The sequence below is a fragment of the Mustela putorius genome, unplaced genomic scaffold, assembly GCF_011764305.1.
Source record: "Mustela putorius furo isolate JIRA1106 unplaced genomic scaffold, ASM1176430v1.1 tig00003834_pilon_pilon_pilon, whole genome shotgun sequence".
NCBI classification, from domain to species: domain Eukaryota; kingdom Metazoa; phylum Chordata; class Mammalia; order Carnivora; family Mustelidae; genus Mustela; species Mustela putorius.
The window spans coordinates 98,500,109-98,527,045 of record NW_025421987.1 but is presented as its reverse complement, the minus strand read 5'-3'; the positions used below and the strand labels follow the sequence as shown (position 1 = coordinate 98,527,045).

At 46.2% G+C, this 26,937-nt stretch overlaps 1 protein-coding gene and 1 pseudogene across 23 annotated transcripts in view; both read left to right on the top strand.

Annotated features, from left to right (window-relative positions):
• KALRN (kalirin RhoGEF kinase) overlaps positions 1 to 26,937 on the top strand; it is a 659,936-nt gene that overhangs the window by 89,494 nt on the left and 543,505 nt on the right. The window lies entirely within an intron of this gene.
• LOC123394441 lies at positions 10,552 to 25,056 on the top strand (annotated as a pseudogene).

The following is a 26,937-nucleotide window of genomic DNA, read 5'->3' as shown; positions in this document are numbered from 1 at the left end:
GCCAGTCTGCAGTGATCAGAGAAAGCCTTATGGAGGAAGTCCAGTTGAGCGAGGTATTTAAAACATGATAGAATTTGGGTGGTCCTGGGGAGGGCATTTCAGGTTTTTTGGGAGAAGTCACTGCCACCTGCATAGCACTCTGACATTGATTTCTCTTTCCTGTTTATAAAATATTGTAAACATCACTCAGGAGCACTCAGCCATTTCTTACCTTCTTTATCAGACCATTAGGAAAAGGTTGACTCGGGGGCCCACAAAGTAAAGTGCAAGAAATAGTAATTTATTTTTACCTGCAGCATTTCTGTAGTTTGGGGATGCCTTTGAAGCCCTGTTGAATGAGATTGTGGATTGAAATTCTCCAAAAGGCCATTAATTATTGAATTTGCTTCGTTGTAAAGCAAAGGAACTGCTTCTAGGTGTCTGCTGTTGAAGCTTTAGAGCGAGTGACTGTCACTGTAAGTGCTCCTCATCACAGGCAGACCTGCTCACAGACACCCCGGGAAGAAGGCAGGAGACCGGCAGCACACTGCTGCAGGGAAGATGGGCAAGTGGCAGCTTCAGATGTCATGTAGCATCCTTCTCTCTTTGGTTTCCCAGTTGCTTTCTGTGCAGCAGTCAGAGATTTTAGTTATGACTCTAAAAACAAATCCCCATGAGAGAACTGTGGACTGTTAAGCTTGCCAAATGGTGAGGTGAGTGGTGCCAGGGAGTTTGGCTGCATTGCTTGTAATGGAAGTTCTGCAGGTGGTGGAGCTCAGGAGGAGGAGAAAACATTCCTGGCGTCATGGGGATGACTTATCTTTTGGGAAGTGGGACTGGATGTCCCAATGTGGCCGGTGTTGCTAGAGGAGGCTTGCCACCACTCTGCTGCTGCTACTGTGTCCTTAAGCAGGTTCTGAGGGCTGGATCTGCCATCATGTCTCATGTGTGGGAATGCATGAGACCAGAGTGTAAGATCCTTCTCAGTGGGCCTCTCTGTAATGATATGCATGGAAACTTTACTTCTGAGCATGGTAAAGCTAGGGAGAGGGTCTGTATTTAGCACTGCAGGGACAAGGAGAGGACTCAGGGGTGTTTAAGCCAAATCTGTGCTGAACCTGCAGAGAGGCACAACCCTATCTCAGATGCTGGAAATGTAAGGCAGAGATAGAGTCTTTGCATGACCACCAGCAGAAGCAGCCTCTTCACAGCATACAAAAAGCTTTCCTATTTGTTACCTCATTTGAAATCCATAATAGCCTTCTGAGGTAGGTAGGGCAATGATTATCATCACCCTTTTCCAGATGAGGCCACTGAAGCTCAAACAGGTTAAGAGAGTTTGCTTAAGGTGGCCCAGCTAGCAAGAAGAAGCCAAGCCTTGAATTTAGGGCCTCTTCCTTTGTTCTGTTATTTCATGTTGTCGGTTCCTAATCATGAGAATAAACAAATATGCATGACATGACTCAAAGATGCTGATCTAGTGAAGAGAGAGGCACAAGGTCAGAGCCAGTGTAGTGAGTAAGCAAGAGTTCCAGGAGCAGGTGATCTTGAGCTGTCATGCAAAGGAGAAGCCATGAGTGCAGTGGGCAGAGGGCTGCATGTTGTGTTCCTGGCAGTGCTGGTAGACATCGGTATTCAAGCCCGCTGTTCTTTATTCCTGGGCATGCAAGGGAGGTTGGGGGAATCAAGGGCACTGAGGGTCTGAATAATTGAAATCAGGAGAAAAACAAACATTTCTTTTTAAATTACAACATAATCCCCTTTTCCTAGAAATGCTTTCAACATACTGCAAGCAGGGAAATACTTAGGAGGAGAGAAAGGATGTCAAGAATTTGGATGAGCTGCACTTAGGCCATCAGGGACCAGGCTGTGCTACTTGCAGCCATGGTGGCTCCACGAGTTGGTTGCCCCATCTTGATTTGGGCCCTGCCTATGTAAGGTAGGTCTGGAGAAAAAAGGAGATATCCTGCCAGCTTGTATCAAGACACCAAACATCTCATCTACCAATGCTCCCAGTTGACTCCAGTACCCTTCAGTGACATCTCTTTTGCCTTCATGGCTAACCTTGATGTTCACTATAGAAAGGTGGAATAAAAGAGGATCATGGTTTGGGGAATTCCTGGCTGAGACTTAAGAGAGACTTCCTTACTTTTGCCAGGCTAAAATGAATGATTCTCATCTCTTTTTAAATAAATCATAAGTGAAAATTTCTGTACTTGAAAAGACAGACATCAGAAGGATTTTCCAGTAAGTGCCCTTGTCTTTTTTAAAGTATTCGTGTACTTCTATTTTTTATTTTTTGAAATTTTATTTTATTTTTTTTCAGTGTTCCAAAACTCATTGTGTATGTATGCACCACACCCAGTGCTCTATGCAATATGTGCCCTATTTTTTATTGAAAATTATGTTGAAACATAAGCCAGACTGTTTTTCCAGCCACTGTTTGTGAGGTTTCTCTCATTCAACTATTGGACTGTTTCAAATGTATGAGAAATGTTTGAGAGCCCTTCCTGCCTGCCCCCACTGGAGGAAATGTCCAGACAATGGACATCTATCTGTGGTCTCAGGACCTCACCTGGCCACTCCTTTCCTTTGTGATGATATATGTCCCTGCTTTAAACTCAAGATGGTGGACAGCAATGACATCCAGTCCCAACTTTCCCTTTTCCTTTGAGGGCCAAAGCCAGATTCTCCCTAGAGAGATAACACAAAGTTAAATGCTTACAAGAATTTCTCATGATGTAGCACAGAATATAAAGGCTATTCCCTTGCTATAACTTAGGTAAACTTTCTCATGGAAATGGAATGGCCCAAGCCCTGTTGTACCGTGCTCTCCAAGTGACAGTTTCATCAAGTCCATATGTTCCTAGATGAAGGGAGTGTTGACACATGGCAAATCGCCGAGAAGACCCCTGACCCACTTCCACAGAGCTGTCCAAGAGTACCTGGCACTTTCCACCCCTCAGTGATTCCCATCAATTGTGAACAGATGGGCACAATGCTCTTTAAGTCATAGTAAAGTGACTTGTATTTGGCCGTTATCCAAGCAAAATGAAAGAAGGTGCTGTTGTCTGTCTGGCTCAGCTACAATATAGGATTCATAAAATAATGACCCCTGCTTTGATAATGATGAAGTTCAAGGCTGCCAGGATGGGCGCTTTTATGGCGGCAACTCAGAGGCCATCATTCACAAATTTCAAATTGGTTACAGATTTGTGGGTTATACTCGTCTTGTTGTTGGCTTCCTTTAATTTCAGACTCCATGGCCTCTGCATGTTGCATCCACTTGTTAAGTATCTGGTAAGATTTTTCTTTTCAGTTCCATCCAGGTTAGGATTCCCTGCTGGTTTAGGAAGGTCTCAATTTACTCTAAACAGATGGTTCTGAGAATAATAAGCATGGGCCCTAAAGTGTACATGACACAGTTATTCTGGGTGATTTTTAAAATCCTCTCCCCCTTAGTGAGCTTTTTAGGTCTTACACTCTAGGATTCATGGTAGTAACTAGACTAACTTGCTGTTCCGGGTCACCTCCTCCCAATCTGACTCCAAACTTTCCTCTTCCAGAAAGTCTGCTTTGCTTCACTCTATTCCCTGTGACCACACATTCTAAATTAGTAGAATGTTAGTTATGGATGAAGTCTTAGTGTCCTTCGAGTCTAACTTCCACTTGAGGCAGGAATTGCCTGTGGACCATCTCTGACTGGTGATGATCCTGTCTTCCATGTGACAAGGTGCTCCTGACTCCGCAAGACAACTTATTTTATTACTGGACAGATCTAATTGTTAGTAAATGATTTTATGTAATGGAAACCTGACTTTGTCTAATTTAGGTATGTTGATCTTAGGTCAGCCCTCATGAGTAATACAGAGCTATATAATTTCATTTGTGCTTGAAGTCATTCAGGTAATTGAGGACAGCAGTTTTTATTACCACAGTCTATTTGGCAACGCTTTAGACTTTTTGATTGATCCTTGTGTCCTTAATTTTGTTTTCTTTCTCTTATGCTTCATTTGTTACTCTTACCCCACAGTTTTATAGGTACAACCTGTCTGTTATTTTGTGTCCTTTCAGAATTTATGCCTTTGGGCAAGGATGCAGAGAAAGGGGAACTCTCATGCATGGTTGGTGGGAATGCAAACTGGTGCAGACACTCTGGAAAATAGTATGGAGTTTCCACAAAAAAGTTAAAAATAGAACTACCCTATGAGCCAGCAATTGCACGACTAGGTATTTACCCAAAGAATTAAAAAATACAGATTCAAAGGGGTACATGCACTCTGATGTTTATAACAGCATTATCAACAATAGCCTAACTATGGAAACAGTGCAAGTGTTCATCCACTGATGAATGGATAAAGAAGATGTGGTGTGTGTGTATGTATATATATATGTATTTATTTATCTCTCAGCCATCAAAAAGAATGAAATCTTGCGATTTGCAACAAAATCGTTGGATCTAGAGTATATTGTGCTAAATGAAACAAGTCAGAGAAACACAAATACCACATGATTTCACTCATATGTGGAATTTAAGAAACAAAACCAAGAAGCAAAGGGAAAAAGGAGGGGGCGAATCAAGAAACACTCAAGTATAGAGAACAAACTGATGGTTACCAGAAGGGAAGTGGATGGGGGGAATGGGTGAAATAGGTGAGGGGGATTAAGGAGTGCACGTGTTGTGATGAGCACTGGGTGATGTATGGAAGTATTGAATCACTGTATTGTATAGCTGAAACTAAGATTACACTGTATATTAGCTGGAATTTAAATAACTTAAAAAAGAATTTTTGCCTTTGATGTACATACAGTGTTTTAAATTACTCATTTATTTTCTTCATTCATGTATTCCCTCCATTAATATTTAGTAAGTCTTTTTGTGTGTGTGCAGCTCTAAGGTAAGTGTTAGGAAGACAGCAGTGAATAAGGCCAACTTTCTGCCCTCAAGCAGCACTTACTGATGTGTCCCACTCTGACTTCTCTCAAGTTGTTCATTATACCTGTAGTCAAACTTATCAGCAGGATAAGATCAGTTAATGAACAGAGAAACCAGAAGACTGGAATGTTGAGAAATACATGCTTTCAACTAATGTTGTGTTTGTTTAACTGATGGCTACTCCTTGCCCCTCTTTTTTTTTTTTTTTTTTGTTTGTTTGTTTTGTTTCTTAAAAGATGTTTGTCTCTGAAAAAGATGGGTTTCCTACAAAGGTTATTTAGGTTATTTAGGTATCAAACAGTAATGAGGACAGAGCCTGAGGGGAGAATGGAAGTCTCGCCCAATCCTGTTTTACCCATCGAATAGTGGTAGTTTTACTTTTGGTCCAGACCGAAAAGGCGACAGTATAAGGAAAATCAAATGAAAATTTAAACCAAGTGACAAGAAGTCAGTGGTCCCTCAGGTTGGACTAAGAGTTTAGATTCCTAATAAATCTTGATTTTGGCCCCAGAAAGCTACCTGGAGAAAGAGTAAGCTTGATGGAGGGGAGCATTGCGATCTAAGAAGTGTGTCTTCATGTGGGTGGGTGGCTATGGTATTGTGACCCTACTCAGATGCTCTCTCTGCCTTCTTCAACTGGTTCCAAAGGGGTCTGGGTCTAGAATCACTTTGTGGGTCTGACTCTCCTATGCCTTGTTCCTTGTCCCATCCCTCACTTCTCAATGCTAGCTGCCCCGTCAACATGGTTTCCCTTCCGCACAGGGACAGAATCAGCTTTTCAATCCTGAAAAGCCAGGGAGCTGTTCTCTGTCACTTGTACTTGACATCTAGAGAGCCAATCCAGAAACCATGAATTGAGAAACGGAGGGCTATAGAATGGCCTCATCTGTCTGCGCACGTGAGAATGTTTCTAAGCAAGTGCCTAAAATTCTCAGTCACTGTGCTCAGAGAGCTTTTGTTTTAATGAGGGAGTCAGGCCATCTGCAGGAGTGGTAGCTGAGTCAGGGCCCAGCAACCCAGTGGTGTGGAAAGCCACTTAAGCTTGGCTTGTCTTGTATACAGACTCTAAAGATCCCATGTTTCTTTTTACTCTTGTCCTTTGCAAAGTGCTCTCTACCAGGGCTCCACTGTTCTGTGCTAACTCTTACCCGCTTTAAGGAACAGTTTGAGACTCATCCACTCTGCCTGCACATACCAGTCCACAGTGAGTTCTTCTTACATGTAGCGATCACCACAGAGATGTTCTTTAAGTTTGGTATATTTTGTAAAGTTGGGGAATATGTCATGTCTTGGGCACTGCACTTGGTGGTAAAGTGTGAACTGGATAGCATGTTTCTCTTCAGTCATTTGGACAATGGCATCAAGAGACAGTAGCTGAAGAGAAGGAAGGTGGTGGTGGGCAGAGCTCAGGGAAGGAAAGGATAAGATTGAGCTTGACCAAGTCCCAAGAGAAAAGTAGGCATTATTGTCATTACCTTCAGTCACCCATTTACTCTATCACCATGGCCCTATATGCAGGACTGTTTCCCTTTTCCATTTTCATTTCCTTAAGACTTGATTTCCCCAAAAGCAAAGGAAAAGTCTGTGGCTGATGTTTGTTTTGACCTCATTTTATCTGGGAAAGAGTTTTGCTGGGTAAAGTGAGAGGAAGAAGGCAGTGACAATATTCCCTGTGATTTACCCTAGGGCCCTACTCCCTTAAAGAAAGCCTGGTGATTGGTTGTTTTTGTTTTTGTTTTTGTTTTGTTTTAGAGACTTCCAGAATGTCTAGCTCAGTAACCTAAAATACGTGCTTTTTAAGAGTGTGTAGATTGTTTGAGTAACATTTGCCAAGCTACATAAAAACAAATGAAATGAGTAATAACTCTCTTATTTATGGGGCAACCTTCACCATTCAGAAGATAGAAATAGCCTTATAGCAGCAAAGAAGCCCATACACATTGAGACCAGGACTTACTTGTGATTGTGTGTAAATTAAAGTTCCTGATTGGGCCATCTTGAATATTTCCTAGAACAGAGATTAAAGGTAGGTGGTATAGCTTGCTGATACATTAGTGACATCTACGCAGGAAGGAGGAGATAGTGAAATCCCCATATATTTAAATCAGGGGCAGAGATCTCTCTGCACGTCTCAGTATGGTCTGATGAAGATTAGGTGGTTTACTCTGTTCAAGAAGTAAAATTGTTAGAGTTTTTTTTAAGAGCTACTTGAAGACTGATGTCTGTTGTCTGAAAATCGACCTGGGGTACCTTGTGAGACTTTAAAGAAGAGTCTTTACCAATAATACCAAGTGCTGGTGGGGACGCAGAGTTCTAGGAACTCTCTTTGCTAATGGAGTGTATATTGGAAAAATTTATAAAAAAAATTTATGTATACCCCATGACCTGACAGTTCTGCACCTGGATATACTCAACAGATATGAGGGTTTATCTTCATTAAAATATGTACAAGAACATTCCTATCAGCTTTATTCATAACAACATCAAACTGGAAACAGGTTTCTGTAAGCAGTTGAATGAATAAATACATTGTTGTGTATTGTTGCAACAGAGTGTTATACAGCATATAACAGAGTGTTAAAGAGCATCCTACTGGCACACTAACAGCACGGAAGAACCTTCCAAACAGAATGTCGTCCAATAAGCCAAATATGAAAGTATATGTACTACACTCATTCATTTATATGAAGTTTGGGAACAAGTGAAACCTGGTCTGTGGGGTACAGGTCGGATAAAGATTACTCTTGGTTGGAAGGGGGCATGAGGGAGCCTTTGGGTAGTTGTAAATGCTCTACATAACCATCTGGATGGTGGTTGTGTCAGTACATACATGTGCAAAGATTTACCCACCTCTTCTCTTATGATTTATATACTCAACTGTGTTCAAGTTATACTTTAATACAAAAGAAAAGAAAGCAAAAGGAGGTATTGCTGAAGTATGACACTGGGTAGTTTGCCCCAGACCCTGGTATCTTCTGTTTGTCTATAGGTTATCAGTGTCCTTAGGGGACCAGCCTCTGAAGCTTCTTGTGAATTTAATTTTTAATTTTTATTTACTTAATTATTTATTTGAGAGTGAGCACACTGCAAGTGGGTGGGGGTGTGGAGAGGAAGAGAGAGAATCTTAAGCAAGCTCCACACCCATTGCAGAACCCAGCATGGGGCTGGATCCCACTACCCCTGAGATTATGGCCTGAGCTGAAATCAAGAGTTGGATGCTTAACCCCTGAGCCACCCCGGTGCCCCCACTTCTTGTGAATTTTAGCTTCTGACTCCTGTTCTCAACTTGCTCAGGAAAGAGCTCAGGCCTGGAAGTCAGGAGGATTCTGTTATAGTCTCTCTACCCCTCTTGCCAGCTGTTTATTTACAGGTAAGTTCCACAAGGAAGTTTATGAAATAGGTATTTCAATCCCTCCTTCAACTTTAACCCCCAGGGTTTGGTGACCATCATGTTAGGTACAATGTCAAAGAGTTTTAGGAAAAATCAAGAGTCACCCAAATACCAAGATGATTGTTAGACTTGAACGTGAGGACATTGATCCTAGCTACTGATTTGAATCATATGAAGAGGTGCCATCAAAGACCATGTTATGACTTCAGACAGTTGGGCAGTGATTCATGAATCATTTTGGTATTCAACCTAGGGTAGTCAGTAGCACATAAGGGTGACTTGTGTGTAGGGAAATATGGTGATTACAGACACAGCCATTACCAAGAGGTCTGAGGGTCTAAGAGAGATTCCAAGGGGATGCCTTTGGACCAAGGTGGCAGAATGAATAGTGCTCTGCTTAGACATTCAGGTCTAATTCCAGCTCTTCTACCAAATGGCTTATATGACATGAGATACCACCTCACTTCTTTGGGCCTTAGTTTTCTCATCTGTAAAATGAGACACTGGATGTCTTATGTTCTTCTCAACTTTAACTTCCTATGTTTCTTTCTCATACAGCTAACTCTCAGTTATTTCTATATGTGTGTTATGTGGTCAGTTTTAAATCCTGAGCTGACTTTCTCTTTTCATGTGGCTGTTTTCTATCATTCCTCCTCTTTGTGTTCAGGAAAGACAGATTCATTTTTGAACAAATAGGTCCTTCATAACTCTGCTGTGAAAAATCATGTTGTCTCCTAACAATAATGTCCATTATGCTGGGTTATTGATTATCCATCATTTTGATTACCCAGTATCTCTTTGCATCATTAGTGCCAAAGACCAGGTACTGCTGAAAGACACAGCTATTGCCCTGTCCCGCCTGCCTCCCTCTGCTCCATTAGAGTCCCAGCCCAGCATGCACTGAGGAGCAAAGCCAGACATGGGTCATGTTCCAGGTTTCGGCCATGTTTTCCTAAGAGTTATGAGGGCAGCTCCATCGGCACTCCTGGGGCCCAGGGTCTGGCTGCTGGGCCAGTTGACAATACTGGAGGCGAGCACTGGGGTGTAACACGAACACTTTCGGGCTTTTTGCCTAGCCTGAGATTGTAAGGCTGAATGAAAATGCAGAGCCAAGGAGAAAATATCTCATTCTTTTCAGGCCAGCCCGGGCAGAGGTCTTATTTTGCATGTGGCAGGACTTGGGGAAGGAAGAGGAGGGGTGATGGGGCCAGGAGAGGGTGACTTGGCAGCATCTGGGAGGGAATCAGGGCCTAGCATTACTGCTCAGGGAACAGGAGAAAAGCTGTGTGGCACCTTTATTTTTCCTGTTCCTTTGCAACCATTTCTGCAGGGATATTTCTTCCTGTTTCATGTTCCAGATTCTTCTGTGGGGGTTCTGTGGGTCAGAGGCAGGAAACTAGGCCAGGCCCTGGCCTCTGAAGATACTGTTTCTCCCCTGGTAGCCCATCACCTCTTTGAAGAATGGTCCTGGTTCCTGCTTTTAGGGTGTCCAAACCCTTTTCTCTGAAGTATTGTCTCTTCTTCTCTCTGTGTCCCATCTGCCACTCCTTTATTTGGTGTGGGAATTTGCTTTCTTCCTTTCTTTCTCTTTCTTTCCTTCTTTCTTTCTTTCTCTCTCTCTCTCCCCTGCCCCACCCTTCCTCCTTCCTTCCTTCCTTTCAAGATTTTATTTATTCATTTGACAGTACAAACAAGGGGAGTAGCAGACTCCCTGCTGAGCAAGGAGCCCAGTGTGATGCAGGGCTTGATCCCAGGACCCTGAGATCATGACCCAAGCTGAAGGCAGACACTTAACTGACAGAGCCACCCAGGTGCCCCTGGAGTTTGCTTTTTGAAGCCTCTCATAGATGATGGCATACTGACTGGTTCCCTGTCCCTCCCACCTGAAGTGGCCCTTCCTTCAAAGCAGGCTCCCTGAGGGGGACTCAAGGCCAGGGATGCCACCTATGATCAAACCCTGTGGGCTCTGCATTCTGGAAACTGTTTTCTTCCAGTGTGGTGCTGCAGATTTCTTTTTCCCTGAATTATCCTTAATAGTGACAAAACCTTGTTCTTTGAAGGTTGATTCAATTTTTGGAAACAACTCAGCTTCATTTGGGGGAAATCTGGGGAAAGAGTGAATCAAATCTGGGCAACCTTAGTGATAGTGGTTTTAGTATTAAAAAAAAAAACCCAAAACCAAAAAACCAAGGTTTGCCTACAAAGTAATGACCCAATTTGCTTATTGTTTATTTTGAAATGACAGCAAAGGTTGTTCTCAAGAGGAGACCAGAAATGTTTTCAGCATCTGCCGGGATAAGCATAGAGCCCAAGGAGGCAGCTACAAGGAAGTCCCCCATTTCTCTGTTCAGTTCAGGAGGGTTGTGGGTTGCTTGCATGTCTGCAGCATTACAGGAGACCCAGGGCACTCTCTGTGACTGAACGCCCACTCCTTGCCTTGTGGGGAGGGAGGGTGGGCTGATTTGGGGCTATTGCCAAGTCCCCTATAAGCCTGAATTCAGATGTTGCTGGGCAGGGAGATTGAATAATGAGAGGATCTGCATCAGGAAGGACCGCCTGATGTGGAGAGAGCTTACTCCAAGCCAGTGGACCTGCTTGGAACCACAGGCAAAAAGAGTCTGGAAGAGTGGGACTAGGGCAATGTGTTCCTGTGTAATTCAAATGGCCTTTATAAAGTTGTTTTAAAGAGCTGTTCTTTGAAAGAGTTGAGGATCTTAGAGCTGGGGTCTGGGCTCTGAGTGGCCCTCTGGGGACGGTCTGGTTCCCAAGGATTCAGGCTGTTTTTCAGAACAGGGACTGAAGACACTGGGGACATCTTGCTGGCTGCTGGAGAGAGCTCTTGGCCAAACCTGTGAATAGCCAGCAGGTTTTCCCTTCATGGCTGGGGTCCTTGATGATGAACTGATATAAGGGACATTCTAAATACTTCGGTCTAATTGCTGAGCTAAAAGTCAGCAAGGGCCTCGTCCAAGGGAGGGAGAAAACTAATGCAGACTGAGCATTAACTGTATGCCAGGCATTTATATACACCATCTCATGTAAGACGGCTATTATGGCCCCCATTTTACAGATGAGAAAAGAGAGGCACATGTAGTGAAGCCACTTCCTCTGATCTCCTCAATGCTTTCTCTCTTCTCATTGTACACTTGTTCAATCTTTGTTCTCTACACATTGCAATATGATTATTTGTCCCCTCCTCGAGATTCTAAGGGAATTGGTCTGGAATGGGACCAGGCTTTGGTATTATTTTAAAAGCTCCCCAAGGATGTTAATGTGCACCTAGGACAAGAACTGCTGGTCTAGATGTTAGGTTTTTCATTTTTGTGTATCCCCAGGGTCTAGATCAGTGGTCCTCAAATTTGTGTATCAGAATCAGTTGGAAAATTTGTTAAAACACAAGTTGCTGGCCCTACTCTCAGAGTTTCTGATTCAGCAGGTCTGAGGTTGGCCCATGGGTTTGCATTTCTAACAAGTTCCCACGTGCTGCTGCTGCTGGTGGTGGTCTGAGCACCATACCCTAAGAGCCCCTGACCCCTTGGGACAAGAGTAGGTAGGTACTCAGTAGATGCTGGTTCACCAGATTGTCCAAGGATTTGAACCCTGGCTCACCTGGTAGCAAAGCCCATCCTCTTACCATGGTCCTGAGCCCACTGTCAGGGAGCTTGGGAGAACGAAAGGGGTGGCCCTCATATCTGCTTCACCTCTGGGAGGAGGGTAGGACTCATTGGTCATTAGAGTTTCCTAACAGGGAGAGACAATACCAGTTTCCTTCCAGGAAACCTAGTGGCTGTTGCAAGTTCAGAAATTCTGCGTAGAGGTTCAAGGTTGCTAAGAGGTCCTAGAATCCGGACCTAGGAACACAGACAGCTGCTGCGAGGTATGACCTGACAAAAGATGGCCACATAGGTATATGTCCCAAAGTGTTTGTTCTAAAGCTGGTGATGGTGCTTTATCATCCCAACTTGTTTGGCTCCATGGGAAATTCAGGAAATGGTTTAGTGATGTCAGAGTTTGGAGAGTGGGGTCCTGAGCCATCCTGAGTAGGGGAAAGGGCTGATGGGGTGGAGCAGCTATGATAATGTGCGTAACTGGAATTTGAAAGGGTGTTTCAGGCGAGAGCCAGGACGGGGCATTTAGAAGGGGAGGAGGAGAGCTCTGCTGGCAAAGGCAGTAGAGGATGTGGGGGGTTCCATTCTCCTTCTGAAGGGATGTCTTGGAGACTTAAGTTGCCAGGTGTTGTTGAACAATGAATGACTTTTAAAAATCCACCCTAAAACAAACCTTCACTTACGTGCCTTCTGTGTGCACAACACTGTTCTAAATGCTTTGTGGGGCCTCCAAAAAATAAATGATAAAACGCGGAGTGTGATGTGTCCCATAATTGGTACGTCTGTCCAATAATTGGTCTTTAGGAGTTGGAGGAAGAGTCTTTTGGGTTGTGTGCTGGGGAAGGCTTTGGGAAGGCTGAGTCCGGTGGTGCTGCAGGCTGAGTGAGTGTGAGATAGGAGTGATAAAGAACTGTGTGATGTTGGGGTGTGGCTGCTAATGTGTGGGTAGCTCAGGCTGGGTACAATGGGTGCTTTTGGAGAGCAATGGTGAGGCTGTGGATAGCAAGGGGAAAGGAGTTAAGATACTTTTTCTTGATTTTTCCATCCCTCCCTCCAAGAATGAGGACTGGGACTGTTAGAAACCCTCCTGGGGACCCCTCCCTCCTGACAGTAGGGCTGCTGGTACTGACTACTTCTTAAAAGAGTTTCTCCAAGAAGTCCTCACATGTAAAATTTCATCTTTTTTTTTTTCTTTTCTTTCTTTTCTTTTATGGAAATATTGGAGGTTGGAAGGAGGAGAGGAAAGCTCCCCTCTGCTACTTTTTACAGATGGGAGCACTGGGATCTAGAGAAGAGAATGGGCTAAAGATGATGCTCTGGGTGTGGGTTGGATGCAGGGAATGGGTGAGATGGACATTTGAATGGAATGGTGTCTGCTTAGGGCAGGGGTCAAGGCACAGTCTTCCCTGAACAGCACTGGGACATGGATGCTTGATCCTAGCATTGTCTCTTGTGTAATTTGTGTTTTTGTGGGTCTGGGAGGAAGTATGGAAAATAAGAGAGGTCAGGGTGGCGGTGATATGGGGCCCGTGGGGCCGACTGTGGCTGTGAACCTGAACCAGGAGGGGCTGGCGCTGCAGGAGGCCTGCATGGGTGTGGTCACCGAAAGTTCCAGAATGACTGGGCTTTCTTTACCTATGAGGGTAGCAGCAATGACATCAGGTGGTGGGCACTGGGGAGGGTGCCTGGAGATGGTGGGGGAGCTCAATAGCGGGAAGGTAGCACGCTTTCTGCAGGGTGAAGAATCCCAAGTCTGGCCTGCTCAGGTTTGCCCTCATCAAGTGGACAGGTGAGGGTGTCAATGATATGCGGAACAGAGTGTGCACTGACCATGTCAGCCTTACGCTGCTTTCTGAAGGGGCCCATGTGACCATCAATGTGAAGACATTGTATGTCATGCAGAGAAGGTGGTCAGGGCCTCAGGTGCAGCTGTACCTTCCCCAGGGAGAGCAGCAGTTTCCGGGACATGGTCCCCCAGGCCCCAGGGGGCTCTGTATACCAGAAGACCAAGGCCATGTCTGAGATCAAAAGGGGTGGCAGAGGGGTGCCTGGGCAGCCCAGTGGGTTAAAGCCTCTGCTTACGGCTCAGGTCATGATCCCAGTGTCCTGGGATTGAACCCCACATCGGGCTCTCTGTTCAGTGGGGAGCCTGCTTCCCCCCTCTCTCTGCCTGCCTCTCTGCCTACTTGTGATCTCTGTCTGTCAAATAAATAAATGAAATCTTAAAAAAAAAAGGGGGGGGGTTTGGCAGAGACAGCTTCTGGGCCAAAGCGGAGAAGGAGGAAGAGAATCTCAGGTTGGAGGAGAAGCAGTGGGCAGAGGAGGAGGGTCAGGAGCGCTGAGAGTAAGAGCCCTGGGAGCAGGAGCTGCGAGAGGCCTCCCACCTGGACTAGGGCTTCTGGGAGGAGCTGGGCCGTGAGGCTGGACCCCAGAGGAAGGGTGAGCAGCAGGAAGTGGTTTTAAGGAACACAGAGGAGCCAGAACTTGTCAGCAGCCAGCACATGCACTGGAGATTTCCAAGAGGAAGGAGAGGGCCGTGGCCACATCTGTCCCCAGCTCCAGCCAGGCAAACCGAGGAGTCCCTTCCTACAGAAGCAGCCCAGCCAACCAGAGACCTGCTTTAGCAGAGGGCCACCCCAGCCTCCTCAAGGCCCAGGGCAGATCTGCATTAGGAGCCAGTGCCCAGCACCCTGCCAGGTCCAGCGCAGACAGAAGAGGAACCCCCATAGCAGGAGACTCTCTATGTGGAGGCCGTGATGCTGCAGCCCTGAGTGGCTGGCTGAGCCCATGGCCCACTACCTGTGGCTGAGTGGGAGATGGCTCTGTGCCGGGGCCCTGGACCACTACCAGGCAGTCAGGAACACCGAGATATTCCAGCCCAAGGATCTCATCACGGGCCTTGAGGTCATCGATGAGGGCTGGTGGCATGACTGCAGGCCCGATGGCCACTTTGGCATGTTTCCTGCTGACTCTGTGGAGCCCACCGAGTGCTGACCCTCCACTTCTGGCTGCACTGAAGCTACCACTTCCCAGACATGCTTTACTTATTGCTGGGCAAGGTGGTGTGCGGGGTGTGAGAGCCGTATGGCACTCCTCCAGGGAGGCCCCCCCAAAGAAGACAGTTGGGCTCCCTCAGACTTGGGTGGCTCAGCCTCTGTCACCGTAAAGGCAGGGATACCCTGGTGATTCCTAAACATGCTTCTGGCAGCTCCCAGGCCCTCCCAACCAGCCTGGGCTTTGACCCCAGCAGACAACGTTGAGCCAAGCCCTGCCCATGGCCAGCCCCTCAGTGACCTCTGCCTGAGGAAAATGGCACTGCCAAGCTGGGTGGGCTGAGCAGGCTGTTTGCCTTTTCTTTCCTTTCCTCTTGGCTCTAAAGGGTGTTGCCTATGGTTATTAGTGACCCCTGGGACCAAAGAACTTAGCAGAGTTCATGACTGAAGTCAGAGTGGGTCATGACAGTTTGGGCCGCAGTAGATCGCCTTTCTGGCTTCTGTTCTTTGCTCCCAGTTCTCTGTCCCTTTGCCTGGGCTGTGGACTGTGGGCACTGGGGACAGGAATGACCATGCCCCCATGAGTATATGAAGGAAGGTATAAAAACATCAGCGAACATGTGTCTTTTCATGTGGCAATGCCGCCTCTGCCAGCCCTGGCATGTGCCTTCAGCTGATTCTGGTTCAGGGAAAGTAGCCAGAGCAGGCTGCCTGCTGTCCTGCACTATTTCTGTCCCTATCCACCTGTATCTTTTTTCGGCATGAGAACTGCCCTAGCAGGACCTTGTGATCCGCCCTATTGTGACCTGAGTGCCCTCCTCCCAATGGAAATAAACCCCTTTCCTTTCCTGGGTGTCTGTGGGGTGTGTATGCATGTGTGCACCCTCAGACCTTGGGCCAACTGTTAGTGTTAGCCTGGAAGAGGCATAAATGTTAAGATGTGGAAAAAAAGAAGAAGAAAAAAAAAGAAAAAAGAAGGGAGGTCAAAGCAGCTCTAGCCAGAGCATAAGTTCCCAAATCTCTTAGTGGCTGTCGCACACTGGCATCTCAGGTTTCACACCTGGGTGCTGGGTCCTAGGTCTGTGGTTTTCCAGATGCACTAACTGCTTCTATTTCCCCTCCCACAGTTCATGCCACCTATACTTCTAGTCTCTTCTCTGCCTCCATGCCCACTTCTGGGCCCAGTGGGAGCTGAGCATTCAATCAGAACTGCAAAGTCCTCTCTCCCTGCTGGATTGTCCCTTAGTGACTTAGCTGGTCTGGAGGGACCCCTTTCTCCACCCCTCCCCTGTCAAAACCAGTCATGGCTCCCCTAACTTTGAAGTCTGCTGGATCTGACTAAAAGAGGAGAGGGAGGGGTCTGTGCTCTACTCCTCAGGGGTATCACCCATGAGTATTTATACCAAAGGGGAGTGTTCCGTTGCCTTGGCAACTTTCTTGCATGGGTTCTGGTGCCCAGAATATCTGACAGATCTCAGTGTTCCAAGCTCAATGGGCAGAGGTGGAGGAGCAGTTAAAAGGGTTTATCTCAATGATCAGGGCCAGGTCCAAAGACGAAAAGGGTGGCTGAGATAGCATATATCAGAAATAGCAGAGGTCACAGAAAATTCCTCCAGTTCTTCCCTGTTTTCCATCTTTTCTTTCACCTTTCCCCATGTAGTCACATATTCCCCTTCTGTGATGCTCCTGGGGCCCCTTGATTCTATGTATCCCTCTGTCACTAGCATGAATAGGGGTGGCGAGGGGCCTACGTGGGCAGAGTGAACACTGGGTATTCCCTGCTGGGTGCTGAAGGGAAGCAGTGGATGCAAAGGGAGGAGGACTCAGGGGCCAATGTGTGGCTCTCCATCATGGCGTTGGTCCCTCCAGAGCTCCCCATTTGTTGGGGGAGAGCTTGGCAACACTGCTGTGGTACCTGGCTGGAAGGAAAGGGAAGACAATGAGGTGAGGGGGCCCACAGGTTAGGAGAATGATGTTCTCTGATGTTGTTCATCTGTGTCTGTATCTTGGTACCTACAATACAGATGTAGGGTGGCAGAATGAGTGTGTTGCAAAGACAGTTAGTGCATCTCAGGCCACGGCAGGGTCAGGGAGGATGCTAGAGGGCCTGCAGCAGGAGGGGCTGGAGAAGCTGGCCTGAGGAGGAGAGGCAGAGAAGCTCTCTCCTCTCGGGTTCCATCCACGGGAACGTCCCTGTGATGATGCAGTCCCCCATGCCTCCTTGGATACAGGAGGACCAGCGTAAGGAGGCAGAGGGCCCTGAGGTTAATAGCACTCCTTTTTAATTGTTCTCTGGAGAAAATATGCTGAGTGGGTGTTTGTGTGTCAAAGTCCAGGTGTTGATGTTGTGTAAGTGGGTCTTCCTCAGAAAAAAAGCTGGGCCTTCTCTGGCTTTCTATGGCATAATCCTCTTGAAGCATACTTTGACCAGCATTTTGATGCACTAACTGCTTCTATTACTATGTAGCTTATTATGTACTGGCCATGTGTGACACCCTCTGTGGTGGAGATCCTTTGGACCAGTCCTTCCTGCCTTGCTGAGAACTTCTGGACAGTGGCCCTCAGGGACAAGGGGCTAAGTGCACGGAGAAGCAAGGCAGAGTCTGGGTCACAATGAGAAGGAAAAGGAGAGTACACAGTGAGAAGGAAAAAGAGAGTGGTCACACCAGGGCTCCTGGGCTTCCCTCCACAGGGGTTTCAAGGAAGGTGTGGGCATTGGCCTTTAATCTGCTGAGCAGGGAGGTAGAACCCTGGGGTTTGGATGTTAGGAGATAATGAGTTGTCTTTGAAGGAACAGTTTCAGGAGAGTAGCGGGGGGGTGAGGAAAGCAGAGGTGAACTTTTCCCTGTTATCTGGAAGTGCTTCCTGGCTCCCACCTCAGTCTCTCCTGGTGCACCTTGATCGCTTTCATTTTGGTTTTATGGACAGTGGAGATGGCTTTTCTGTGGTGCTTTGTGATAACCTTCTGGTACTGGGAAGTGCAGGGAAGTACTGCCTTACTGACTCTCATATTATATCCCAGGGTCCCGCATTGTCATTGCTGGCTAACTCCAGCCAACAGGTTGTCTCTTTTATGACCCCTCTTGTTCAGATCGCCGGGGAGCTGTGAGCTTGCTCTTTTAGGCCCCTCTGCCCTCTGGTTTCTGACTCACTTCGACCTCCCCAAATAGGATCCGTGATCTCAGCTCCAAAATGACCCCCTCTTCCTCTCCAAAGGCATCAAAACTCTTGCTTGCCCAGGCAGTTGATAAATTAATGTACCTTTTGTAACTTATGACTGACTGGTAGCTGCTCCATGGGCTTTCCTCATGGGAGTTCGATATTTAAAAGAAGCATGTTAAACTAAAGAAGTAGACCTCTGATAGCAGAATTTCAGCTGTTATTGACAGTCAGGTGGAGTTGACATTTTGGAAGCCCTGGGCTGCATTTACAGAATGCATAGCCCCTCCCCCCTGCTGTATGTCTGTCCGACTTTTATCATGAGGATGGAATTGTTTATGGTGCCCGAAACCCAGCTTCGGGGGAAACATGATCAATATTTAGCCGGTATAAAGGGAAACTGATGTATTTTGTGCTGTCCCAGAGCATATAACTAGGCACTCTGAGTAGATATCAATGGGAAAACTGTATCATTGAGAACTGAATGGGAATGCAAAAGCCTGCTCTCAGGTGGGGGTAAATGGAACTAACATTTAACTGATACCATCTGTATGCCCTGCACTATGCTAGGTACCTGACACTAAGACACTTATCTGTCTTACTTTTCAGACAGGTTGGGCAACCTGCCCATGCACACTCAGGTGGAACAGCTGTCATTCACACCCAGATCTTTCTGACTTCAAGGTCTTATCCCATATCTCTGTACCGACATGCTGGGTGAGGTCCCCTGTGATCCTCTGTCCCTGGCAAGGCTGGTGATCCCTCACTAGAGACAGGAAGAAGTCCTGCTTAGAGAGGGAAGTGGACTAGATTCTCCTGGGCCTGACCCTTTTTGAGAGCTTCTGTTGCTCTCTTGATGGGAATAATTAAATGTTGGCTCAGGGATTCTGTTTCCATTCTCCTTGTGACTTCTCTTATCAGTACGTACAGTTCCTAACTCACAGAGCAGCTGACTTGCCTTCCCTGGGGGCTGAAAGAGCTGTGGAGGGCTGTCTTACCCTGGGTGATGGGTGACGCCTCCTGCCTTCCCGCAGCCTCAGGTTTCCTTTTCCTGGGTTTGTGATTCATGATTTTTTTGCTTGAATATCCTAGAGAAACCTTAGACAGAATGCCTAATAGGAAGCTGATCAACCTGGTCATCACCCTACCCCCAAGGTTTTCTTTTTTGCTGGACTTCTCTCATTCTGAATATGGGACTCTCATTGACTCAGTTTTCAGTGAGGGTAATTGTCTCCTGTTCACCGATCACTAGGACTCTTCTGCTCATCCTTGAAACATCCCGGAGACTAGTCCTTCCTTGCCATCCTCAGTGCCAATGCCTACTTGAGACCCTTGTCATCCCATGCTTATCAGCTTCTTCCCTGGTTCTCTGAGCTCTGCTGTCTTCCTTTCCTTAAACTCCTGTGGACCATTTCTTTCCTCTGCCTGAGCATGGCCAGCAGTTTCTCATAGCCTTCTGGTGAAGGATTGGACCCTTCACGCCCTCAGCGGAGGCCTTCTTGGCTCACCCAACCCAGTTGGTTAGTAGTGTTTCCTACCAGCATCTTCTAAGTGAAGTGGTCTTCCACAGATTGTGTTTCCTGCTTTTCCTCCTATGGATGAGATTTTTCCTGTCCCACAGGTCCTCACCGTTCTCCCCTATGCCCATCCACCCTCCTCCTGAATCCTTTAAAGCCTACCTCTAGTCACCTTCCTGCACCAAACTCCCAGCAGCCACCCAGATCAGAAGCAACACTTCACCCATTTAAACCACGCTATGATTTATTTTTGGCAATTTTTGTAACAGTTCACTAATTGTCAATTTTCATGTTTTATCACCCTGGTTGCAAATTAATTCAGGGCAAGGACTGTTTAATATACCATTTTCTTTTCCATAGCATTTAGCGCCATGCTAGGGACTGCCTGGTTCCCCTTCTTTCTGCTCACCAAACCCTCCTTACACTCACAGCCCTGGTCATCATCCACAGGAACTGCCCCTTGTTAATCCTGGCCATTTTTCAGCCTGCCAGTGTCTTTGCGCCTGTTGCTTCCTGCAGTCCTTCTCTTGCTGCATTCTGATGCAAGCCTTACCATCTTGGAGAAGCAGTGCAATCCAGTAGAAAGTGCACAGGCCAGGGAGCCAGGTGGGTCTGGGTTTGAATCTTGCACCCACTATTCCTAGCTGTGTGGGTTAAGTTACTGAGCCTCCTTGAGGCTGGGTTTCTTCAACTCTAAAAATGGGGAAACAGTTGTGCTTGTTTTGGCAGCACATATACTAAAAATGGGGAAACAGTTCTTTATGGTCAGGTCGGGGTGCACAATAGGCCCTCAGCAAAGACTAGACACCCCCACGGCATTCTCAAGTCCTACCTCTTGCATAGGCGCTTCCTGAGTATCCCATTTGATACTAGTTCTGCTGTCTCTGCAGTCCTTTTGCATTTATATTATCAGGATTCAGCCATATCGGAACTGCTCATTTCAGAGATCCAGAGACTGAGGCCCAGAGAGCCCTGCTGCAGGCTGTGTAGAGCCTATGGACGGCCAAGCCAGGTCTAACACTCGGGCCCGAGTCCCCGCAAGTGTCTGTCAGCACCATGCTGTCCTCTGCATGCCCTCACCCACAGTGGAGCCCTTCCTCAGCCCCACACATCCTGCACCTTGCAGAAGGAACATGGAGGAAGTGCTTAAGAAATCCTTGTTGGTGCTCTGTTTATGCATGTGTGTCTCATTCCCCTGATGGAAGTGTATTCCCCCAGGCGGGACACATACAGGGCTTTAATGCTGTTCTCTGTATTCTGTACAGACCTAGATTTAATAATGGTGGGCTAACTTCAGGCCCCAAAACAAGGATTTCTGCAGCTGGGCAGGAGGCCCTCTCTTTGTGGTTCTGGGGGCTGTCCCCACAGTATCTTGCTGCCTCTGGTGACCATGATTCTGTGCAGTGTCCAACTGTGAGCTGCTCCAGGGGAGAAGCCTGTGTGTTCAGCGGCGGTGCTCACTGTGCACCACTTTGCCTCCCATTCGGCACTCCTGCCACCTCCCCCATTTCTCCTCCCCTCACCCACTCCCTGCGCCATGCTGCTGCTCTGCCTGCTCCAGCTAAGAATATATCATCCTGGTTGCATAGCAACGTGTTTGGTTTCCTTTATTTCTCCTTCTCCTCCCACAAAACTGCCTGAGCTCTAAATTTAAGGTAGTGTGTCAGGAGATGCCCCTACCCCACCCATGACTCTGAAGCCCAGCATTGTTCCCCCTGAAGCTACTAGCTTTATGAGGACAGAAGCTGAATACTTTTTTCACTATCCCCAACACCTAATAGACTCCTTGGCACATAGTAGGTGTTCAGTAAGTATCTGTTGGATGATGAGAATCATTTTCTTGGAATCCCTACAGTTGAGAGGTGTTTCTCAGACTGGGAAATGTTATCACTGACTCTGGGATGGTCTGTAGTTGACCACTCTTGGATGGACGCCTTCCTCTTTTTCTCCAGCCACCTAAGAAACGTGTGGAGGAAAAGAAGGCACATATTTTTTCATATTCTACTGGCATGTGGATGGTGGCTATGTTTTCCTCTTTCTTTTCTGGAAGCTGGTAGTTCAGTCAACCCACATGATTTATGGAGCCCAGTGGATACCAGTGTAATGGGGCTTCATGATTCCTGCCTTGGAAAGCTTGTGGTCTAATGGGCTGGGGATAGATTACTCTTTCTGGTGACAGGAGTGTGAGACTTGCTTTCAGAGGGAAGCTTAGAAGTCACAAAGTACTAGGTTTGAATCCCAGCTCTGCTAATTGCAATTTGTGTGACTGTGGGTGGGTCGCTTAACTTAGCTCATGGATTGTAAGGTTTATGTGAGAAAAACCATGAATAGAATCTAACAGAGTGTGGGGAAACAGGGGTGCCCATATTAGTGCAATTTTTCTTTTCCCCTTTTAATGAGTAGACAGAAATATACCAGAAAATGCCTGTTAGTGCTACTGATGGGTTGCCATCAATATGCAGGCCTACGGGGGAACCTGGGAAGTATCTGCTTATTGGATACTAGAGGAAGTGCTCTCCCTGGAGCTAATATATTTCCTTTTTATTTTCCTTAGTTTAAAAAGTAAGTGTTGGCTTTCACAACTGACTTCCTGGCTACCCTACATTCATCTCTTTCCAAACATCTCAGTGTAGCATCCTGAATTGACTTGGTGGGAGTGGGAGGTTTAGGGTCCAGAGGGAGGATGAAAGTTAAGTGGCTCTCTGGGGTCATGGAAATAAGCTGGAAAAGAGGAGGCTGCTGTTCAGTTAAAAATAGCATCAGCAGTGGCCGCAGCTTGGGGATGGGCCAGGGGTCAGAAGCTGGGGCAACCCCAGGCACACATTCCCAGCAGAGAACTTGAAGTTTGGCTAGCTGTTCTCCATCCCTTGGGATGGGGTGGTGGACAGTTCCTCCTCACGTGTGTCACCTGTGCCTGCCCACAGTGGGCAGCCAGCATCTCATGTCCCTTCTAGGCCTGCACATCACATTGCTTCCTCTTTTCCTGTTCACTTCACACACTGCCCAATCCACCCCCCCCCACCCCTTCTATCCTTCCCTTCTAGAGCAGTGCAACAGCAACATCCATTTACTAGACTTTTTACAAACCAGTCACTTTGTACTAAGTGTTCTTGGGCTTCTGTGCTCTGGAAGTCTGTTGTCTGAGATAGCATCCTGGACCCACAGACGGCCAGAAAAACAATCGAAGAACAACCACTAAATAAACACAAAATAGATGAGATAACATGTTCCCATCCTGTATGAATTGAGGCCAGTCGTATTTGTGGGGGCCTTCTGGGTGTGTATTTGAGAAAGCTTGAGAGTTTCTTGCTTGAAAAAGGTGAAGATGAGCTAAGTTCGTGCTTTCCTTGCACCAGTGATCCAGAAACAAGCCCCCTTCCCACCAGCAAGAGAATGGAAGAGGAGTGCTTTCTGGCCAGAGTTTAAGACTGGACCTTGGGAGGAGACGCACACTGGAGGTGAGGAGTCTAAGGAGACAGGAGCCATATTTGCTACAGACTCATTCTGATAATTGGATGGGAATCCAGGTGGATCAAGTTAGATTAATCAATGGGTCAATCCATTGATTGAGCCATTCACCCACTCAGCAAACATTTAAGGAACATCTATTAAGTACCAGCATGAATGTGAGAGCGTTCTAAGTCAGCAGTTTCTCATCCTAGCTGTACACTGGAATTACCTATGGAGTCTGATGTTCAGGTTTCACCCCAGAACAGTTATATTAAAAAAAACAAACTCTGTGTCTGGGAGGCAGCCCTGGGTAGTTAGGTTCCCCAGGTGATTCCACGGTGCAGCCAGGATAGAAAACCACTGGTCTAGGTGAGCCCGAGGCTCCTTCCTGTAACGCAGCCAGTCATTGCCCCTTTCTGCTGAGGGCCCTTTCTGCCATTGCCTGCCAAGGGACAGGATTGACATGTGGCCTGCAGCCGCTGAGATGCAGCCTGCCCTCTACCACGGGCTCGAACAAGTGTTTATTGAGCAGCTATCAGAGGCTCGACCTTAGAGAGATGCAGAGGTGAGAATAACAGTGTCCCCTGGAAGTAAATTAATATAAGCATCCATTTCCTTGATTGTTCACTTGGCGAGCCAGCGCCAGCTTTCCTGATGAATGGGATTTTCTGTGATTTATTCTGTCTTGTCCCTGACTGGAAGAGAAACAGTGACTCTATCTAGTGCCTTATGGTTAAATGGAGTTAAAGCAGGTGGTGAAAAAGAGCCTCACACAGGTAGGCGGAGGGCGGGCAAGTAGGGCAGGTTGCCAAAGGGACACAATGTGTTCCTTGGGGAGGTTTTCACAAATACACTATCAAGTTGTCTAAATCGTGAAAAAGTAGGAGTAACATACAGCTGTTTAATATGTGATTATCAGCAAGGGTTTGAGCCCCTCTGAATCATCTGTCTGATCTTAAGGCGTAGTGGAGTGACCCTGGCACTCAGAGAACATGCAGTCTAGGTGGGTAATTTACACTGATATGAAAAATGGAGATTGTAAGTACTTAGTTGTGTTTTGTGACTAACGTCATCAGAAGCACGGAGAGAGGAGCTACCAGAGAGGCACTGCCTGAAGTGCAGTCCATGGCCTGGCTCTGTCCACTGTTCATTGTCAGCCAGTAATGAGAAGGAGAGAAAGTGAAAGGAAGCATTGATAAACTTTTATGGTGATTTTCCAGAGTGATTTTGTCCAAAACTAAAAATTTTTTAAAAAGAGGCTTACACTTTGTTTTTAAAATTGCATTTCTCTAGTAATTCATTTTTATTGTATTTTATGAAAGGACTAGTCCATGGCAGATTGGAATAAAAAAATGAAAGAAAAAAAAAAACAAAAAACAAATTCATCCTTTACTGCAGATGGTTGAAAGAGCTTTGGATGGAGTAGCTGGATATTTGAGATATCATGGCAAACTGGAGAGGTATCAGCAAGCAGGCAAACGGTGGAACTTCTCTTTGGTGTTGCAAAGGGAATTAGAGTGTAGCCTAAAAACCTGGACCTAACTCATGCAGGAGGCTCTCAGACCACAAATGTTTTTTGAGGTTTTGGTGGATGCCGGAGTTTTTAGGTGCTTCGTATAAATTATTTCATTGCCTCCTCTCACAGCCCTATGTGATAATAATGCTTGTCTCCATCTCTGTTTTGTGAAAGCCTAATATGCACAGCTCACTATGGCTACTGGTCATTAGTTGACCTGAATTTTAAAGACAGATGTTTTGGACTCTGGAGCCTGATGGTTCAGGAACTCTCACTGCCATTCCACATAGGCCCTCCAGGTGACAAGGAGCATGGACTACAGACTCTGCCCATCCAGACATTCCAGAATAGGAGTGAAAAGAAGGCCCTGCAGATACAGATCACAGAGCTCAGGGCTGTTCTTCCAGAAAGATACCCTATGTTCTGGGGAGGGCAGGGCATGGACCTTTAGCTGACAGTCTTCTTTCTTCTCCTTGGTGGTCATTTCCAGGGATATTTTGTAGATGAACCCACCCTGGTTTGGGCCTTTTTTTTTTTTTTTTAAAGATTTTATTTATTTATTTGACAGACAGAGATCACAAGTAGGCTGAGAGGCAGGCAGAGAGAGAGGAGGAAGCAGGCTCCCCACTGAGCAGAGAGCCTGATGCGGGGCTCGATCCCAAGACCCTGAGATCATGACCTGAGCCGAAGGCAGAGGCTTTAACCCACTGAGCCACCCAGGTGCCCCTGGTTTGGGCCTTTTATTAGACTTTGAATTGTCTTATCAGCAGCCTTTGTCAGTGGCAACTCATCCATCCACTTATTTTTAAACTTTTAATTTTTAAATAAAGATTCATAGGAAGTTACAAAGAAACATACAGGGAGCTCCTGTGCACCCTTCTTCCAGCATATCCCACTGTTAGTATAATATCAGGAAATTGACATTGGTGTAATACACAGACTCACCCCTCTACTTTTTTCTACTAATTTCTTTAAAAGATTAGGGGTGCCTGGGTGGCTCAGTGGGTTAAAGTCTCTGCCTTCGACGCAGGTCATGTTCCCAGGATTCTGGGATCGAGCTCCACATCAGGCTCTCTGCTCAGCAGGGAGCTTGCTTCACCCTCTATCTCTGCCTGCCTCTCTGCCTACTTATGATCTCTGTCAAATAAATAAATAAAATCTTTAAAAAAAAAGATTATTTTTTTTAGAGAAGTTTTAGGTTGACCTAAAAACGGAGGGAAAGATATGGAAATTTCCCCCATTTTACCCCATGCCCCCTCCTCCACATTCACAGCCTCCTAGATTGTCAGCATCCTTCACTAGAGTGGTGCCTTTGTGACAGTTGATGAACCTACATTGACACATCATTATCACTCAAAGTCCATCATTTACATTAGGAGTCACTGTTGTACATTCCATGGGTTTGAACAAAAGTATGATAGGTATCCACCATTATGGTTTAGACACAGTAGTTTTACTGCCATAAAAATGCCCTGTGTTCTACCTATTTGTCCTTCTCTCGTGCTAACCCCTGGTAACCAGTGATTTCATTGTCTCCATACTATGACCTTTTCCAGAATGTCACATAGTAGAATCATACAGAATGTAGTGTTTTTGGGTTGGCTTCTTTACTTAGCGATATGCATTTAAGATTTCTCCATGTCTTTGTGTGGCTTAACAGCTTGTTTCTCTTTAGCACTGAATAATATTCTATTGTCTGGATGTACCATGGTTTATCCACTCCCCAATTAAAAGGTTATCTTGGTTGCTTCCAAGTTTTGCCAATTTTGAATAAAGCTGCAAACGTCCATGTGGAAGTATTTGCGTAGACATAGCTTTTAGCTCCTTTGGGTAAATACCTAGGAGCACAATGTACCCATCTGTTTTTTTTTCTCCCACATTCTGGGTACCATGCTTGAAGAGAAGCATCAAGAAGCCATAGTGTATCTGGAGGAGGGAGAGGGTGAGTAATCTGGAAGCCAGGTCACATCCAGATTGTTCTTTGTGACTAGTGTGACCATCTTATATGTCAATGCCATGTGTTATTTAGTTCTTCCATCTTAGCATCTATAGCAGTGTGAGGCACATAGTTGACCCTCAGCAGATGTTTTTTGAATTGAATGTTTGATTCAGAGCAGAAAACGTACATATAAACATAATGGCTGTCTTGCATATTGCTGGGCCTCCAGTGTGAAAGAAGAATGAGATTGATCTGTGTATCCCCTATTGCTCTTGAAGACAGCACCAGGATTAGTGAATGGGGGTGGGGGCAGGGAAAACATAAGGAGAAACATCCCAGTTGGATTTATGGAAGAACTTTACCAAGAATGAGAATAATGCAACAAGGAAGTGGTCAGTTCCTCTACACTGAAAGAAATCAGGGATGCAGCGGAAACATTTTGACATTGG